This window comes from Tasmannia lanceolata, unplaced genomic scaffold (assembly GCF_043159265.1).
Source record: "Tasmannia lanceolata isolate RefF3 unplaced genomic scaffold, GAP_Taslan_0.1 ptg000006l, whole genome shotgun sequence".
NCBI lineage: Eukaryota > Viridiplantae > Streptophyta > Magnoliopsida > Canellales > Winteraceae > Tasmannia > Tasmannia lanceolata.
Genome location: NW_027518683.1, coordinates 21,698,757 through 21,718,318, shown reverse-complemented (window position 1 = coordinate 21,718,318; position 19,562 = coordinate 21,698,757). Strand labels below are relative to the sequence as shown.

The 19,562-nt window shown below is 39.5% G+C and overlaps 1 pseudogene; it reads left to right on the top strand.

The window, feature by feature from the left end:
- The first annotated feature begins 17,113 nt into the window (after positions 1–17,113).
- On the top strand, positions 17,114–19,117 carry LOC143880090 (L-type lectin-domain containing receptor kinase IV.1 pseudogene; annotated as a pseudogene).
- Positions 19,118–19,562: the final 445 nt, after the last annotated feature.

The following is a 19,562-nucleotide window of genomic DNA, read 5'->3' as shown; positions in this document are numbered from 1 at the left end:
GTCATGCTAGATGGGCAGATAAGGAAGAGACAAGGCAAGTAGTCTTCTAGTAAACAAAACATGCAATTAACCCAGGGCGATGATAAATTCACTCCCCCTGTAGGAGAAATTCGCCCCCTTAACGATGAATTGACGCAAATAATGTTATAGTGTGCTGCCACATGCCCTCCTTTAACCTGTTAATAGATAAAGTATGCAACATGGTAACCGGTGGTTAATCTCTCTCTTGCTCTCTATAAACAAGGTAGGCGCCTGTGTATTTTTTTTTTTTTGAAACATAAGAAATTATATAATGCGTACCTGTACAAGCCCGTATTTTTTTAGATTGTGTTGTACGGCCCACTTCATAGGATGATCCAAACCGTCCGTGCCCCGAAAATCATTCCCATAGGATGATCTGACCCTCAAATCTATAGAGGGACTGCACCTTATGAAAACTTAAATAGATTGGAGGGTTAGGATCATATTATGGAAATGATTCTTGCGACACAACCTATTTACTTTGTGGCCCAACCAATGGACAGTTTGTATCATCCTATGGAGTGGGCGGTACCGTACATTTTGAAAACTACGGTGGGTCAACCTTTTCAAAGATCTAAAGGTTTGGAATATGCAGACACCAATAGATTGGAAGGTTAGGATCATCCTATGGATATGATTTTATGGGTAAGTCCAAGTTACATTGAGCCCTACAAATGGTTTGGAATTCGAATATAGTAGGTCCAAGTATATGGTTTCCGAGGCACCTATTTTTTTAAAACTACGGTGGGTCAACCTTTTCAAAGATCTAAAGGCAAGTGATATATTCGTCCTTTTTTTACTTGAGACAGCCACCTCGAATGTATTTATGACTTCTCTTTTACGCTAGAGGGGGTGTCCCAAGCAAAAGAGGGCCAAATCTAAAACATTTGGTCTAAGTGGCAGAATTTAACGCTTTTGGGATCGATTCACATTAAAGGGAGCGAATCTCCCATGGAGGGGGAGCGAATTTATCATCGCCCTTAACCAGACAACCTTATTAGATGACGTGGCACTCTAATACCAGTCAAAACACCTAGGAAACCGCAGAAATTGTGCAATCAAACGTCCCTTATTATTTTCTGGCCATCTAATCATCTACGGTCTCAACTCAACTCAACTAAGCCTTTGTCCCAAACTATTTGGGGTCCGCCAATTAATCCTTCAGAAAATTTTCAAGAAAAAGGTGAAAGGCACAACAGTATGTGAGAAAAATCTCTACCTTTTCTATCAACGTCAACAAGGAAATAACAAAGGCACAACAGAACATGTGGCTGGCTTTTCTTTCCTACTCAAATTTCAGTTTTTTTGTGGGCGACCTGAGTCCAACTCCTTGCCTCCATAGATATCAAATCTCTATTCCAAGTCAGTGTTTAAAAACGCGGTTTCGACGCGGAATGCGGCCGAAGAAAATCCTTGTCGACTCGATGCGGATGTGGTCAAGAATGCGGTTGACGCGGTTGACACGGCCATGTCAAATTAGTCGAGTTATTTTTATTTTTTTAAAGTATGTTACGACCTACACCATAGGATGATCTAAACTGTCCATTTGAAAGGCCACAATGGAAATAGGTTGTGCCCCAACAATCATTTCCATAGGATGATCCTAGCCGTCCGATTTATAAAGGTTTGATTATATGGAGTTTCACCATTAATCGGAGGTCTAGGATCATCCTATTGAAATGATTTTTGGGGCGCAACCTATCTACACTGTGGCCCATCAAATGGACGGTTTGGATCATCCTATGGTGTGGGCTGCACAGCCCATTTTGAAAAAATGGGGGTGAATATTGTAGTAGAAGGGGGCGAATTTATCACTGCCCTATCAAAAAGGGGTTGCACAGTTAACATTTCCCTTATGACTTTATTATTTAGGGAAAATGACCAAATGAAAGGACTTTCTACTGACTATGACATATGAAGGGGGGAGACTTGGAAATAACCAATCTATAGTGATGGTGACTGATTTGCAAGGGTTTAGGACAAAAATACCCTCATTTTTAAAATACCGTCACCTCTCTCTCTCATGGGATGATCCCAACCATCAATTAGAGGGTCACAATTCCTCTCTCTTTCTCTCTCATGGGATGATCCCAACAGTCCATTAGAGGGCTCTCTCTCTCTCTCTCTCGTGGGATGATCCCAACCGTCCATTAGAGGGCCCCAATGCCCCCCTCTCTCTCATGGGATGATCCCAACCGTCCATTAAAGGGCCACAATGCCCCCCTCTCTCTCATGGGATGATCCCAACTGTCTATTAGAGGGCCACAATTCCTTTCACTTTCTCTCTCATGGGATGATCCCAACAGTCCATTAGAGGGCCACAATGCCCCCCCCTCTCTCTCTCTCTCTCTCTCTCTCTCTCTCTCTCTCTCTCTCTCGTGGGATGATCCCAACCGTCCATTAGAGGGCCCCAATGACCCCCTCTCTCTCATGGGATGATCCCAACCGTCCATTAAAGGGCCACAATGCCTCCTCTCTCTCATGGAATGATCACAACCGTCTATTAGAGGGTCACAATGCCCCTCTCTCTCTCATGGGATGATCCCAACCGTCCATTAGAGGGCCACAATGCCCTCTTTCTCTCATGGGATGACCACAACCGTCCATTAGAGGGTCACAATGCCCCTCAGGTTCGTGCACCTCTCTCCGGTATCCTCTTATTCTGAGTGAACCTCCTCTCACAGGTTGGTAGTCTCTCCCTTTCAGTTGTTTAAACCCCTAAGTTTTTTAGAAATCTATGGTTTAAAGCCTTAAAGTTTGGTTTAAACACCTAATTTTCCCCAAATTTTCACAGATTATTGGTTTAAACCTCCAAGTTTGGTTTAGAAATTTAGTTTAGAAAACCCTATATTTTCCCAAATTAGTTGAGAAAACCGTATATTTTGGAAAATCAATTTAGAAAACTCTATAATTTTCCCAAATCAGTTTAGACTCCAACCAATAAGTTAGGGTTGGTACTCTCTCTCTCTTTCAGTTTGAAAAATCAGCAACTAAAACCCTAATTTTTTTATAGAAATCTATGGTTTAAAGCCCTAAAGTTTGATTATGTTTTTTAGATATATATGGTTTAAAGTCGTAAAGTTTTGTTTGAACCCCTAATTTCTTAGAATTGTATGGTTTAGAGCCCTAAAGTTTGGTTTAAATCCCTAATTGCTTCCAATTTTTTCACAATTTTTTTTCGACCCACAATTACGGCCAACTTCTTCCCGCCGATGTATTCAAATGATACCGCATCCTTTACAAAGCCGTCGACGTGTAAGATAAAAGAAGCTCTTCGTTCTACCGTTCTTCTGTTTACACAAAATTAAACCATTGTCAAAATAACTAATTGAAAAAAAAGCATTCCAATTAACAAGTAAAGCAGCCATTTTAGAATTATGCACAACTTCAACCACTACTAAATCTCCATAAAACAACATAAACCACAACTAAGACAATTCGGGCCACTTTTAAACACTCTAGACCACTACTAAGTCATGACAAGGAAATATGAACCACTGCTTACCCTATATAAACCACTTATAAATTCTATAAACCACTGTTAAGCCAATATAAACCACTTATAAACACTCTAAACCATTGGTAATCCTCAATAAACAACTTATAAACACTCTAAAACCACTGGTAAGTCTATATAAACCACTTATAAACACTCTAAACCACTGATAGGGTTATATAAACCACTTATAAACACTATAAACCACTGATAAGCCACTCTAAAACCACAGGTAAGTCTATATAAACCACTTCTTACCCTGTATAAACCATGTATAAACACTCTAAACCACTGATAAGCCTACATAAACCACTTATAAACAGTCTAAACCACTGATAGGCTTATATAAACCACTGTTTACCCTATATAAACCAGTTGTAAAAACTCTAAACCACTGATAAACCTATATAAACCACTTACAAACACCATAAACTACTTCTTACCCTGTATAAACCATGTATAAACACTCTAAACCACTGATACGCCTACATAAACCACTTATAAACAGTCTAAACCACTGATAGGCTTATATAAGCCACTGTTTACCCTATATAAACCAGTTGTAAACACTCTAAACCACTGATAAGCTTATATAAACCACTTATAAACACTATAAACTACTTCGTACCCTGTATAAACCAATGATAAACACTCTAAACCACTGATAAGCCTACATAAACCACTTATAAACACTCTAAATCACTGATAGGCTTATATAAACCACTGTTTACCCTATATAAACCAGTTATAAACACTCTAAACCACTTATAAGCCTATATAAACCACTTATAAACACTATAAACTACTGCTCACCCTGTATAAATCATTTATAAATCCTTATAAACCAATTATAAACACTCTAAACCACGGGTAAGCCTTAATAAACCACTAATTACGATTATAAACCACTACGGATGATTCTTAACCAAAGAAGCTATATAAACCACTTATAAACACCCACTTCAGTACCGGTTTATGGTAGTGAAATACTGGTTAAACTTAAGAAATTAGTGGTTTACAGAAAAATAACAATAATTATAAAGTGTTTAAAGTAATTTAAATAAGATTAAATAGTGATTGAAGGCTTTCTGCAATGGAAGACAGTAGTTTAACATGGAAAACTTTCATTCAAGTTTATAAACATGCCTTATAATGGAAAGAGAGGGGAGAGGGGTAAAAATACACACATTTCCATTAAATGGAAGCTTTCTGCAATGGAATGGTGGTTTCTACTGAAGATTTTTAAGATTTCCAAATCCAATAACGTTTTTTTTCCAATATTTGTTGAAAATGAAGGCGTTGTGCAATGCAATGAAGGGTTAGGAAGGCTTTCACATCTAAAAATGAGGTTTTCAGCAATAGAATGGAGCTTTTGACATATAACAATGGAGGTTTTTGGGTTTCAAAAATGGAGGTTTTTGGGTTTTTCATACGTACGTTTTTTTGGTAGGTAGGAGGAAGAAGAAGAAGAGGGAAAAAGGTGGGTTTTGGGATTTGTTTTTCTCTAAATGTAATCATTTCAAAAAGGTGATTTGATAGGGGGAGAGAGAGAGAGAGAGAGAGAGTCAAGGGCATTTTAGTCATATACACTCTTGATTGGTGATTTAGAAAACACCCCTCTTGAAATGTCATAGTCAGTAGAAACCCCTTCTATTTGGTCATTTTCCCTATTATTTAACCAGTTGTCAGGTGGTATAACTGTTCCCAAGAAGCTCTCAATCAAACAACGGATTGACAGAGACAACACAGTCTTAGAACTCTCAAAAGGGGCTGTATTTATCAAAATGAAGGATCTTAAATAATGAAGGACCTCAAAATGAAGAACTCTAAAAAGCTAATTTGGAAATGATATATTAGCCCCTTTTCCTTACCTGGGCTACCCGCTGGTAGTGTAAATGAGAAGCCATAAATACACAACAGGGGAGTAGCCAAGGGAAGAAAATGGGGTGTAATATCACTTTCCAATATCTATTATGTTGTGTAAATGAAGAAGTTAAAATATGCCAAAATATAAACATGAAAAAACCAGCCGTGAAATGGCTTTCCGCAAAGTTGGATAGCAAAACCCTTCTCATTTTCTGGGGAAAGAAATCAAAACTGCATTGACAAGATAAAAAACCATTTCATTCTTTTTTACCAGCAACCCATTCTCTCCCATGCCCTCTCGTTAGGGTTCTTGCTTCATACCTTCAATGAAGAAGCCCAATGAGAAAACCAGTTACGGATCCGCAAAAACGAGTGGAAGACACTCACTGAGAAGATTTCTCACAATTAACTGGTGATGAAGAGAGATGGGTGAGGAAATGAGTTGAATCAAGCCCATATTTAAGCATATTTTCAGGTACACTTTTTGCCCAAAATCTTTTCTCTTTGATTCATGTTAGAAATCGCCAAGACTTGGCCAAGACTCGGCTAGACTCAGCCAAACTTGGTCAGATTTGACCAAACTCAGCCCGACTCGACGTGGACTCGGCGAGTTCTTGACTCGAAAATACGACATTTCCATTTCCACGTCGACTCGGCCGAGTTCCGAGCTAAGTCACCGAGTTTTGAAACACTAGTTCCAAGTCATAAGGGAGACTTCAAGGCTCAGCAATGACACCAAACAAACGGAGAAGAGAGGAGGAAACACAAGTTTAAAAGTGAGATGAAACAACTCGCCACCTAAAGGAACCCACCCAAGGGATATATAAGATAAGAGCAAAATAGACAAGAAGAACTCCTTCAAAACCCAAAGGCTAAACTTGATTTAAATTTTCTACACAAGTCCCTTCTCTATAACCCAAATAAACATTTAAGTAGGCATGGAACAACTGGACTAGTATATAAGCTTCTTTCCTCTCCCCAGATCTCCAGAATCCTTGTAGAGAGCTCCCGCTCCTTCCTTAGATAGCTCATTCCTTAGCTTTACAACCTCAACACCATTGTTGCCGATAACTATCATATCATTGACATAAAAAAGTATAATAACAAGCAAGTTTTTCTATTTCTTCACAAATAAATTAGAATCAAAGTTAAAAGCAGAATAACCACAAAATTACAAGTATTCGGCAATCTTACCATAACACGCTCTTGGAGCTTGATTGAACTCATAAAGAGCTTTCTTGAGCTTGCAAACATGTGTCGGATGATCACTTGAATTCCAACCCGCAGTTTCTCCACGTATCTTGTCTTTGTCAATCTCACCATACAAAAATGCATTTTTAACATCAAGTTGGCACAATTTTCAACTATGACAAGCGGCCAATGAGATAACAACTCAAACGGAAGTCATCTTTACAACGGGACTAAATGTCTCCTCATAATCCTCTCCATACTTTTGAAAGAACCTTCTAGCCACCAACCTTGCTTTGAACCTATCCACACTCCCTCCGCTTTCCGCTTCATTTTGTACATCCATTTACATGTAACCGGGTTCACATCCTTAGGTTTAGGAATAAGATCCCATGTCTCATTTGTCACAACTGCCTTCATATTTTCATCCATAGCATATTCCCATTCTTTGATTCCTTTTGCTTCATCAAAGTGAGAATGCTCATTGTCATCAAACGAATCGGAAAAGAAACAAGAAAAAATGGTAACCATGTTTCCATCCCGATACTCTTCCAGCTTGACAATTTTTCTTTTCAATCTTCTAAGATGTGATGAGCTACACTCACCCTCATTATTTTCTTCAATTTGATTCAGTTGTTCATGACAAGTAGCATCACTTCCCCTTCACCTTGTTCCTCCACTAGCAAAGAAGAAGACTCGAATTTCATTGGACCATTTGGTGTGACTGGCAAGTTCATTGTTGCTTGAGGCTCAAACTCAACAAGGATGTGCTCACCTACATAAATACCATTAGTGGAACCACCATTCAAATCATAATAGGAACTAGGAAGAGACTTCATCAAATACAACATCTCCTGAAACAATAGACTTGTGAGTTGTAAGATCCATTCACTTCCAACATTTCTTCTATTCATCATACCCAACGAAAATAAACTTTTTCGCCGTAGCATCCAACTTGGTTCTCTTTTCATCCAGGACATGAACATTGCAAATTGAACCAAAAATCTTGAAGTACTTGATACTATACTTCATCCTAAACATCAACTCATAAGGAGACTTCATATTGATCGAACTAAGTGGCACCTGATTAATCGCATATGTTGCACATGCCATACCTTCTGCCCATAAGGCCTTCGGTAAATTCTTTGCATACAACCAACTTTTACAAGTCCTCACAAGATGTCTAATCTTTCTCTTCGCCACTCCATTTTGTTGAGGTGTATAGGCACAAGTGAAATCCCTTTGTATACCATGCTCACGACAAAATATAGAAAATTCATCGAAAGTAAACTCCCTACCATTGTCAGTTCTCAACTGCTTGACCCTCTTGTGAAGTACACCTTCAACGGACTTTTTGAACTCAATAAACTTTGACTATGCATCGGATTTCTCCCTTGTAAAATCTACCTATGTGAATCTAATAAAATCATCAACAATAACAACATATAGCGGAGCCGAAAAATAAAGGTGCCCTACAAGGTCCCATTACATCACTACGGATAAGCTCCAATGGAGCCTTGTACCTTGAAAGAGACTTATCAAATGGAAGACGATGTGCCTTACCATATTAGCAACCCTCACACACCTTTCCACCACTAAAAGTATTTAAATTTGGTATCCCATATACTAAATTCTTAATCACATGACCTTCAATTTATCTATGCTAATATGCCCAATCTAGCATGCCAAGTTAAAGCACCATTAATTGTCCTCATTTTATCAATATATAAGGTTGAAGCCGATAAAACAAATAAATCTTTAACCCTCTTATCGGTATGGAAAACATCTGCCTTCAAGATTGAAATATTCTGAAGACATTTCATCTCCTTAGGCCCAAACAAAACATAGTGACCTGCATCCACTGCATTTGCCATCGAGAATAGATTCTTCTCCATTCCCAGATATTGAACAACCCGGCATTTGTCTAACTAAAGACTCTTATGAAGCAAGAAAATTTTCAAACTCCAACAAAGAAGGTTACCGATCCCATCCTTGAATCAACGTAACATCATAAGGAATGTATTCTCTTTTCAACCCACGAATAATATACCGCTTCATTCGTGAGTCCAAAATAAGCTCTTGCGGATCCAATAAAGAAATCTCCGAATAAAGATTCTTGATCTTCAAAAAGAATTGAGAAATAAAGAGATTGCCTCGTGCAGTATTTGCCAAATTATTTTCCAGCATTTGTAGACGAGCCATATTCTTCTTGTTGAGCAATCCATCAAGGGTAGTCCAAATCTTTCTCGCCAATTTACACCCAATGATGTTCTCAAACAAGTCATGTGAAATAGACATCTTCTATAGAAATTCAGCCTTAGCATTCATCATCCTCCATGTCTTCAATACGTTGGCGTTTTCTTATGTATCTTTCGGAGCTAAATGGCATTACCACAAACAATCACTCATAAATCTTCTCCCACAGGATAAGACTCCATACATGTTCTCCATATCTTGTAGTTTGATTGATGTAGTAGCTCAATGCTGAGTCCACTAACCTTTCCACTCATATCCATCTTCAAAGCACCGATTGAACTTCTTCTTTACCAAGAAAATTTTGACAAGCACCAACTTCCACACTTGTGGCTCTAATACCTTATAAAGAAAGACGGATTTCACAACACCGGTATATCCGCTTCTCAATTAGTGAAATCGAGGTTTACACTAGCCCAAGATCAACAACCAAAGTCGAAGAAGAGCAATCACCAACAAGATATATTCCAATATATGAGAGAAGAACAACGGTACAAGACAAGAATAGAAAGAGAATAAAGCTTCAAAACATAGAGAAAATATGGGACAAGTTGGCCTTGCTTCAAATACTATCTTGCACACAAGAGCTTCAATGGAGCTTCAATGGAGGTCTCTTGCTAGACAGTGGAGAGTCTCTACAAAATGGAGTTAATGAGATTAGGCTTGGCCAAAGGAAAGTAGAGAGGTAATTGCTTTTGGTAAGTGGTTGGGGCTATGGGAAAGTGGAGACTTTAATCCTAGGGAAGTAGTGGGTTTTGAGTTCCAAGTAAAGTTTCAATTTGAAATACGTGGGTATGGGAAAAGATGGAGCAAACATGTGTGGCTCACACATATGCAAGCTAAGCTAGTAAAAGACCAAAAGCCCATTGACACAAAATACATATTTGTCCTCACTGCATCTCTCAAAATAAAAAGAAAATAAAAGCTACCCAAAAAATACCCTTTAAAATTTAAAAAGGTAACTGCAAAAATCAAACAAGTCCTTCACTTATCAATGCCTTAATTAGGAGCTCGTTTCTCGCCATTTCACTTTTTTCGTGAAGGGATGAGATTAGAAACATGATTTTTAGTAAGATTAGTCTCAACCCTTCACCAAAAGTAAAATGGCTGAGTTCAGGAGACTCAACAGAGTTGAAATAATCTGTATAGGGAGTGTTTAGGTAATTTTATAGCCCCTATTTTATTGGGGAGAAGTGCCACCCCATATTAACCTCAATTAAATGAAGAAGACAATTTATACAATGAGTTGACACTTCACTCTTGAAAAAGTAGTGGTGCAACTCGGGTTTGGTTCAAACCGATTTTTGTGCGGGTTGGGTTGGGTTGGGTTGTGGGTTGGGAATTTATAACCCGATTGAAAATCGGGTCGGGTCGGGTCAGATTGGGGTATCGGGCAACTCGACTTGAATTGTAACCTGACCTTTTTGTTTCAAATTTAAGTAATATCTATGGTTTTAGACTTTTAGTCTTTTACTTTTAGACTTTTAGTAGTTAAGGATACTTCATCGATGTTGATATTGAGAAGGTGATGCAAGATGGACAAGTAAGCTTCATAATGATTGATACTTGGTGCATTATATTACACACAGTGACCTGTGTACTGTTTCTAATATTTTAAATTACTGAATGCCACTTTGATGGGTGTTAAATACGGCACGACCGTAGGATCCCGCCACGTGTCACTTCCTTATCACCAAAATCTCGGCCGTAATTACTCATCATCACGATTAGGAGATTCCGTCACCTGTCACTTCCTTATCACCAAAATCTCAGCCATAATCACTCATCATTATAATTATAAGGAAGCTTACATGCAAGATTAGCAAGCCATGCACGCCGCTAATTTCCTACAACGAGCAGAGTGCAGCCCAATCTAAGAAAAGAAGGCCTTTTCTCCAAAATGATTAAAAGAATCCACGTGCCATGTAATAAAGGAGAGTTGCATGCAAAAGGAAAAAGATAACTACGCTACAAGGATCCCCGAAGGGGAGGCCGATTTCTCATGGGAAGGGGAAGAAAGACCCAACCAGACAAAAGGGCACCATTAAAGGCAAGCTTTAATTGCCCATCAATGCCATCCCTTCCAGGGGAAAGAGAGGAAAAAGGTACTGGATGCCCGTTCTCTCCTCGCCCCGAGCCCCATATTTAATTCGACTACCTAAACAACAGAAAAAGCCCATGTTTGATTCTGGTAACCTAGCCATCCCTTTCATCAATCCTGATGTTTATTTATACGATTGAGCTGAAATCTGACTTAGGTGTCGAAGTGGTCATCTGGGATCCACCCCAGATCCCTTGACCCTGTTTATCTGTGATTGTAGATACTGGACAGAGGCTCTCTACCCACCGCACGATCACAGATCCAGGTTTCGACACCATCATATTAGCGCCATCTGTGGGACTCGTTTGGGCTTGAATACTTTGCGACAATGAGAAACCACAACCCACAGCATGCTCCAGTCGATGTTTCTATTTCTCGAGAATAGAATTCACGTGCTTCGGATCAACATCTGCCTACCTCAAGCGCACCCCAAATGGTTCCTACCATAGAAATGTTCAATGAACTCTACCATAGTTGTCCTGCTTTTACTCCAAAAGAAACTCTTAATCAAGGGTTACTACGCTATCCTTAGGTAATAACTATATCTCTACAGATAAATTAACACTCATAGGGATATGGTGTATTTCCCTAAGGATTTTAAACTTCTACGGATGTAACTAAAGTCGGTAGGGAAAGCCCATTTTTATTGTAGTGATTTACATATGCAGCCAAATGCGATATTTTCTACTTTTCAAGAACTCTATGAGCAGACAGACCCATGAGGATTTCCCGGTATTTTTGCTCGGATGGCAACTTGGTTGTTGAATTGCATCGAGAAACCTCTTGAAAATTGGGTCAAATCTAGCAAATTTAAATTATTGGGATAAATTTCATGGGTGTTGGAGTAAAAGTAAAAAAAACTGGGATTTTTTCTATTGACCCTAATTCTTTCAACCATCTAATTGCCAACAATAAATATATAAGAAAAATCTCTGCTTTCCTTTCAATGTCAAGAATAAATGGAAAGAGAAGTAGCAAAGCATGTGGCACTCTTTTCGTTCTGTCAGTTTTGGATTTTTTGTGCGGGAACAGAGTCCAACCCCTTGGCACTAGATAAACGAAATGTCTTTCCCTACTCTTAATCAAGGTTTAAAATCTCGGTTTCGGTACCAGAAAATTTCGGTCGAAATCTGGTACAAAAATCGAAACCAATATTTTTATTCAATATTAAATTTCGGTCGAAATTTCGATGAAATATTAAATTAATTAAAAAAAACATATTTTTTGGGTCAAATTTTGAAAAAACCGAAATTTCAGCTGAAATAAAATACCGTTTCGGATTTTATTGATTTCGGTGTCGGTGGCGGTCTCCACCGAAATGCGAAATTTCGGTGTCGGTCTCCACCGAAATCCAAAACCATGGTCTTAATCACTAAGGAGTTCATGGATCAGTTTCAGAGTCCCGGTGTTTCGACTGTGTTGAAGCTGTCATTGAGGACTCTTGCGTCTATCATATGACTCGCAGACTAATCGCTTCTATCAAATAATATATCACTTGGGAAACCATATCCTCACAGTCATGCTTTGATAATGGCAGTCTGTAGATACCCAAAACGCCCTCGAACGAAAATTCGTTTCTCCCTTTTAGGGTGGGGCGTTTTTGTCCCCTAGTGTTTTAATTAATTAGGGCTTCTAAAAGAAAGCCTATAAATACATCTCTTGGGAGTTTAATTAAACCCTAAACTCGTTCTGTTCAGCTCCAAGAGAGGATTTTTGTGAGAAAGAAAGAGGAGATCGAGTTTTGGAATCAGAGAAATCAGATTAAAGTAAGAACTATGTTCTTGAATGATCTTATGTCTTTAGAAACCCTAAACAAGGATTTAAGGATTTAGGTCAAGAAAGTGGATGTGTGATTTTGTTTATGACATACCTTATGATTGATCTTTGATTCCTTAAGGTTCACTTTGTTATGGAATCCCTAACAAATTTAAGAGCGGATCAGAAAATTTTGTCTACGAGGGTTTAACCTAAATGCTTAGATTATTTTACACTAATTGTGTGTAGATTCGGAGCGTGAAATTGGGTTAGATGGATTCCCTTCGTCGTAACAAATCCATCGGATTCGACCTCGCACAATTTGGAGTCCGAATGAAGAAGACATGTAATTTTAAAGCTTTGAGGAAATCGGGTAAAAATTTGAAATTCTCGAGGAAAACCCATCCCCGAGGTTCGGACGCCCGATTAAGGATATTCGGGCGCCCGAAGGGAGTTCGGACCTCTGACTTGGGCATCTGAAGCATGAGAACAACCCAAGAGTGTGTGTTTTCTTCAAAAGTTATCAGAGACGCCCGAAGTGGAGTCCGAGGGAGGTGTTCGAACGCCCGAAGACATTGGTAGGGTGCCTGAACCCGCCAAATTTTGTGAGTTATAAAAGGACTTTCGATTTTAGATTCTTTGTTTTGGGCAACTTATTGGGGCCCCTTATTGATGGATATGATCTACGTGAATTAGGTTTTGGTTCCTTGAGGAGAATTTGAAAAAAAAAGTGTTCGTCATTGGAGGTATGTAATGTGTTCTCCAATGATATGCCCTATTGGTACACTCTAATCTCTTTGAACATATGAAATCTTTGATAATCTTAGCTTTTGATTTGGGTCTTGCATACTTATTCTTTATTGATCACAATCTATAGAATTGTATACTCATTGACAACCTATGAACTTTGTATTGAATATGTGACCCTCTCTGATATAAGAACCTTTTGGTCATTGTATATCTAACTATTCTAGAAAACCTTGTGGAACTAACATGAACCATAATCTTTGAAACTTTGTACGTATCTTTGGATCTTTTATTTATGTGGATACCTTTTGTGGAGGCTTGGATTATATGTGAACTATAAGGGCCCGCACCAATGGGGTTTGTATGTTGGCTTTAGTGGGTGCTATTCGCTAACCCTGTCGACAAGTATATGAACTTAGAAACTAGTTTTGAACCGTGGACAGTCGGATAAAATAACATACTTTTAGGGCTAAGCCAATGACCTTTGGGTGGTTTCGTACTTTTCTGATCGCTTTCAGTGATCTCTTAAGAATTTGTGACTTCTCTTATTGAGACCCCTCTTTGATATGATACTTTGAAATATGACTTTGTGGACTTCATTTCTCAGTTAGTGTGTTTGTACCAGTCTCCTCATGTGTAGCTTTTGTCATCTTTGTTTACATATTGATCCCTTCTATATGGCATGCTTTTGACCCTACTTTTGTGGTGTGTCATTATGTACTGAGCTTTTCAGCTGATTGTGGTTTATCATTTCAGATTTTGACCCTTGTGGTGCGGACGAGGGAGCGCAGGCGTGACTTTTGGATTTTAAAATTTAGTAGATTCTTTTAATTTCATTAGACAACGAGTATTGTTTAGGCATTATTGAGACTATGTTATTTTATTTCATTATTGGTTATTGGGGAGAGTGAGAGAAATATTAAATATTTGACTATTTGGATTATTTATGCAATTGTGATGCGGTTGGTTTGGTTATCGCTTTGTTAGCCTTGTATGCTTGTAAGGTTTTCTTGCAGGTGTACGTCGCTGTCGTGTCCCCAAGCCGCACACGTGTTCCCAGGCCTTGTGTGTGCGGCTTGGGGACGTGACACAGTCTGATCTAATTTGGTCTCCCATAAGAAATTTTCAACATGACAACTAAGATCATTGGTTAGTAGCTACATGGATTATTTCCCACCATAATTTTGGGATTTGGACTAGCTCAATTAATTCATGGCAGAATACTAGCACCACCTGCCAGAGCGACACACTCGCACTACCATTTCGCTTGGATGGTGGGATCTCACATGATTAACAATAGAACCAGTAATGTCACGCCCTGACCCTGCTGGGTAGTTATTGTCTGGTTCTGGGTTTTCCCACCCTCCCCGATCTTGTTTTGCAGCAGCACTAATCATGCCCGAGCCACTCCGTGGGCCCGCTAGATGCTGAAAACATGACACAGGGAGAGGAGAAATCCACATATATAGCCTAACTTTTCGTCTCTCGTCGATGTGGGATCTTTCAATCCACCGTCCTTACGGTAAGTGTTCTCGCCAGCACACCGTATTGTGGGAGGTCCCGCTCTGATACCATAATGTCATGCGCCGACTCCGCTGTGTAGATATTGTCCGGTTCTGGGTTTTGCCACTCCTCCCTGATTTTGTTTTCCAGCAACACTAACCATGCCCGACCCAGTCCGCGGCTCGCCCCTTGGAGATGCTGAAAACATCTACACAGGGAGAGGAGAAATCCACATATGTAGCCCATTAACTTTTCCTCCCTTTCCAATGTGGGATCTTTCAAGTAATGCGATCTGGGTCACACTGCCTGCTGCGGAAATGGCGAAGATCCAACAAGTTCTTCACTCATTAGAGTAGAAAATAATGTGATTGGATGATTGCTATGGCCAATACCAGAAATCTAGTTTATCAGAAAATAGATTTTTCGACCAGTTCATGTAATATCTCGAATCTACATTATATTGGTTGATTTGACATTCAATCTACAAAACGTCTGCTGTTAATCGCAGAGATAGTGATTATCTGCTGATATTTCTAACCTTGTCAATATTTTCCCCCAAATGTAAACTCAATAGTTGGAATATAGAAACTTGATCAAAACTACTTCATTGAATTAAATTTCAGAAATTAAGTTAACATCAACCAGAGATTAAATTTCTTCCCATATGACTAACAAAGAGGGTGAAAAAGTCTGCTCTTTATAGATACCAACGTCTAAGTGCGTGTTTGGCGTACCGTTTAAAACACCGTTTGGCGTTTGAAATACCGTTTTGGGGCCAAATGGCCGTTTGAGAGTGTTTGGGTGCGCAGCCACCGTTTGAAACGCCGTTTGAAACACCGTTTTAAACCCTCAAAACGGCATTTTGCAAACGAAGGAGGGGAGGTCCGTTTGCAAAACGCCGTTTTGAATTGAGTTTTTGGGCTGTGGGTTTTTACTTGTTTGCCCTCACCAAAACCCATTTTTACGTATATGCTTGCGATTTTATGCGTTACGTCAAATACCAAAAAAGTGGGGGTGTTAATATCATTCTTGAGGACACAAATTTTTTAAATTGTTAATATTTAATTCAAAACAAGGGGCTGCTGATATCATTATATGATCACTTAATTTTTATTTTTTAAAGACAAAAGAATTAAAAGAAACCCTAGTTTCTTACTTTCGTCATCTACTTTGTAAAGTTGCAAACCCTCTCACGCCTCACTGCCTCAGCGCCTCCACTCGTCCATCAAATCCGGCAAATCCAGCCGTTAAGAAGAAGGAGAAGAACCCCAAAGGTATAACCATTTTTTTTTTTGGCAATGATGTTTAATTTTAGTAGTGTTTGAATGAGATCCTAATGACCTTTTAATATTGGGCTTAATGAGAGAATAGTTGAGTTACATTGAGGCCAACCAAACAATGCCCTTTTTGGTCATTTTACCACTAAAACTCTGTTTTGGGGCATTTGCAACCAAACACACAATACCTCCGTTTGCCGTTTAATATGCCGTTTTGATCTGGCCAACCAAACATGAAAACGCCATTTGGCAAAACACTGTTTTGAACTAAAACACCGTTTTACAAAACGGCGTTTTAAACTCTATTTCAAACGGTACACCAAACACACCCTAAGTCTAGTTCTAGAAGTAATTGCTTTCTCCCCACATGACTTATGTCTGATTTTCGTCGTCCTCTAGTGCGTAAGAAGATACTTTGATTCTATTAAAAGAGATTTTACACGGTGCTCGGCCTTGAAGTCAAGTGTGGGCAATACCCCCCTTGATATTTGATCCAACAGCAGACCAGTACTTTCTAAGAGTTTGACCTACCCTTGACTTCACGGCACCCTATAATTTCTCGTGAATGATGCAGTTCATAGCTTCACGAGTGCTGCTGCTTGGATAGGTCCCACTCATAGCACCCATTTGATTTAGATCCAACGGAGGGCCGTTTGGATACACGGATTTTAGAATTTGGATTTCCCGTCCTAAGATGATCTCCTACTCTTTTGCTAATGGAAAGAAGGGCAAGAAATCAGAAAACGGATGGTCTCCTTCTTCTCTGGTCTCCCATCTCGATTTTGAGGAAATCCAAGATTCTTAAATCCGCGTATCCAAACGGCCCCTAATGTCTGTTGTATAGACTTTTCATAGGTCATTGCCCAGTATCAAAGGCCTTTTTAAGTCTCTACCTGGATTTCAGTCATGTTTACCAAGATCTTACTAGTGCTTCTCATCAAACTTGCAGTTTCCAAAGAAGATGGTTTCACCAATAATGGATTCCTAAGTGCCAATCTGAGATTAGACGGCCTCGCCGGAATCACACCCAACGGCCTCTTGCAGCTAACCAACAGTACACAGCAACGCAAGGGTCATGCCTTCCATTCCATTCCCCTCCAATTCAGGAATTCTACCAACGGTATTGTTTACTCCTTTTCTACAACTTTTGTCTTTGCAATTTTCTCCCAGTCTCCTTATTCTAGGGGCCAGGGAATGACCTTTGTCATTGCCCCCTCAAGAGAGCTCCCCACAGCTCTACCTAGCCAATTTCTAGGCCTCTTCAATGATACCAACAATGGAAATCCTTCTAATCATGTTCTTGCTGTTGAGCTTGATACTGTCCAGAACACCGAATTTAGGGATATTGACGAGAACCATGTGGGAATTGATATCAACAGCTTAAATTCGAATAACTCCGCTCATGCAGCTTATTATGCAAATGAAAATGGTGGGATCAAGAATTTGAGCCTTATAAGCGGAGAACCCATGCAGGTTTGGGTAGAGTACAATGGTACTGATATGAAACTTGATGTAACAATATATCCTGTCGGGACACCTAAACCCAATCGTCCTCTCTTGTCTTCTATGGTTAATCTTTCATCAGTTGTGTTAGAAGATATGTACGTGGGTTTTTCTTCAGCAACGGGAACGGTCCTATCTTATCATTATGTTCTGGGATGGAGCTTTCGGATGAATGGGAAAGCTAAAGACCTTGATCTTTCAGGCCTTCCTAAACTTCCTCGGAGAGGTCCCAAAAAGAAATCAAAAGTATTGACAGTTGGGTTGCCCACAATTACTACAATTTTCATGTTAGTGATCGTCACCAGTGTTCTACTTGTTGTCAGAAGGAAGATCAAATTCCCAGAGATACTCGAGGATTGGGAGCGGGAATATGGGCCACAAAGGTTCTCATACAAGGATCTATTCATAGCCACCAAGGGCTTCAGAGACACAGAGCTTCTGGGGATCGGAGGTTTCGGTAGGGTTTACAGAGGTGTGTTACCTTCCTCTAAAGTTGAAGTTGCTGTGAAGAGAGTTTCTCATGAATCAAGGCAAGGGACGAGGGAGTTTATTGCAGAGATCATCAGCATTGGAAGGCTCCGGCACCGGAACTTAGTACAGCTACTCGGCTATTGCCGGCGTAAAGGAGAGCTCCTCTTGGTATATGATTTCATGCCTAATGGAAGTCTTGACAAATTACTCTTTGATCAACCCATGTCAGTTCTAACATGGGATCAAAGATTTCGAATTATCAAAGGAGTAGCTTCCGGGCTCTATTACTTGCATGAAGAATGGGAGCAGGTTGTCATCCATAGAGACATCAAAGCGAGCAATGTTTTACTAGATCATTAATTCAATGGAAGATTGGGCGATTTTGGTCTGTCGAGATTGTATGACCATGGAACTGATCCTCATACCACTCATGTCGTCGGAACTCTGGGTTATATGGCACCAGAGTTGAGCAGAACTGGCAAGGCAACGACAAGCACCGACGTGTATTCCTTTGGGGCCTTTATACTCGAGGTTGCTTGTGGAAGGAGACCAATAGATCCACGGGCATCTGGTGAAGAACTGGTTCTTGTTGATTGGGTGACAGAATTTTGGAGGAGAGGGATAATTTTAGAGGCATGTGATCCGAACTTGGGAAATGGTTACGTAGTGGAGGAAATTGAGTTGGTGCTGAAGCTTGGATTGCTCTGTTCGCATCCGGTATCTGGCAGTAGGCCAAGCATGAGGCAAGTCATGCAGTTTCTAGATGGCAATGTTCCTCTACCCGATCTTTCATCAAATAGTTTCAGAGCTAATTTTCTAGAAATGGGGCACAATGAAGGTTTTGATGCTTTTGCCATGTCATATCCTTCTTCGACGGATAAGTCACGTGGACACTCGTCATCAATTGGAGATTCAATCCTCTCTGGAGGCCGTTGATTACGTTTGCTTCTCTCTAGTATAGGAAACACTGTAACTGTTTGATAAGCTTATTGTCCTTGGTGCTTGTTGCAATGAGAAGTGAAATTCAAATGGCTATCACAATATATGTTTTAGTAACACAAGCCAGTTTAGGGTTAAAGACATTAATTTATAACTGATATAGCTATTTGATTCATACTCCAATGATCTACATGGGATTTGTGTGTATCTGTGCATTTGTGTCTCTCCCTTGTTTGTGTGAGTGTGCATGCTTGTGTGTATGGAGGGATACTTATTAAACCCTCTCTATTCTTCTTACTTTTTCATGTGAGACTAAACTTTTACACTTCCGAAAAGCCATTCTACACTACTTTGAAAAACACCCATTTTAAAATGACTTTTCAGTTTATTTTTATTTTTCAAAAATACTCTATTTTAAAAAATTCTAACCGTCTAGTATAAC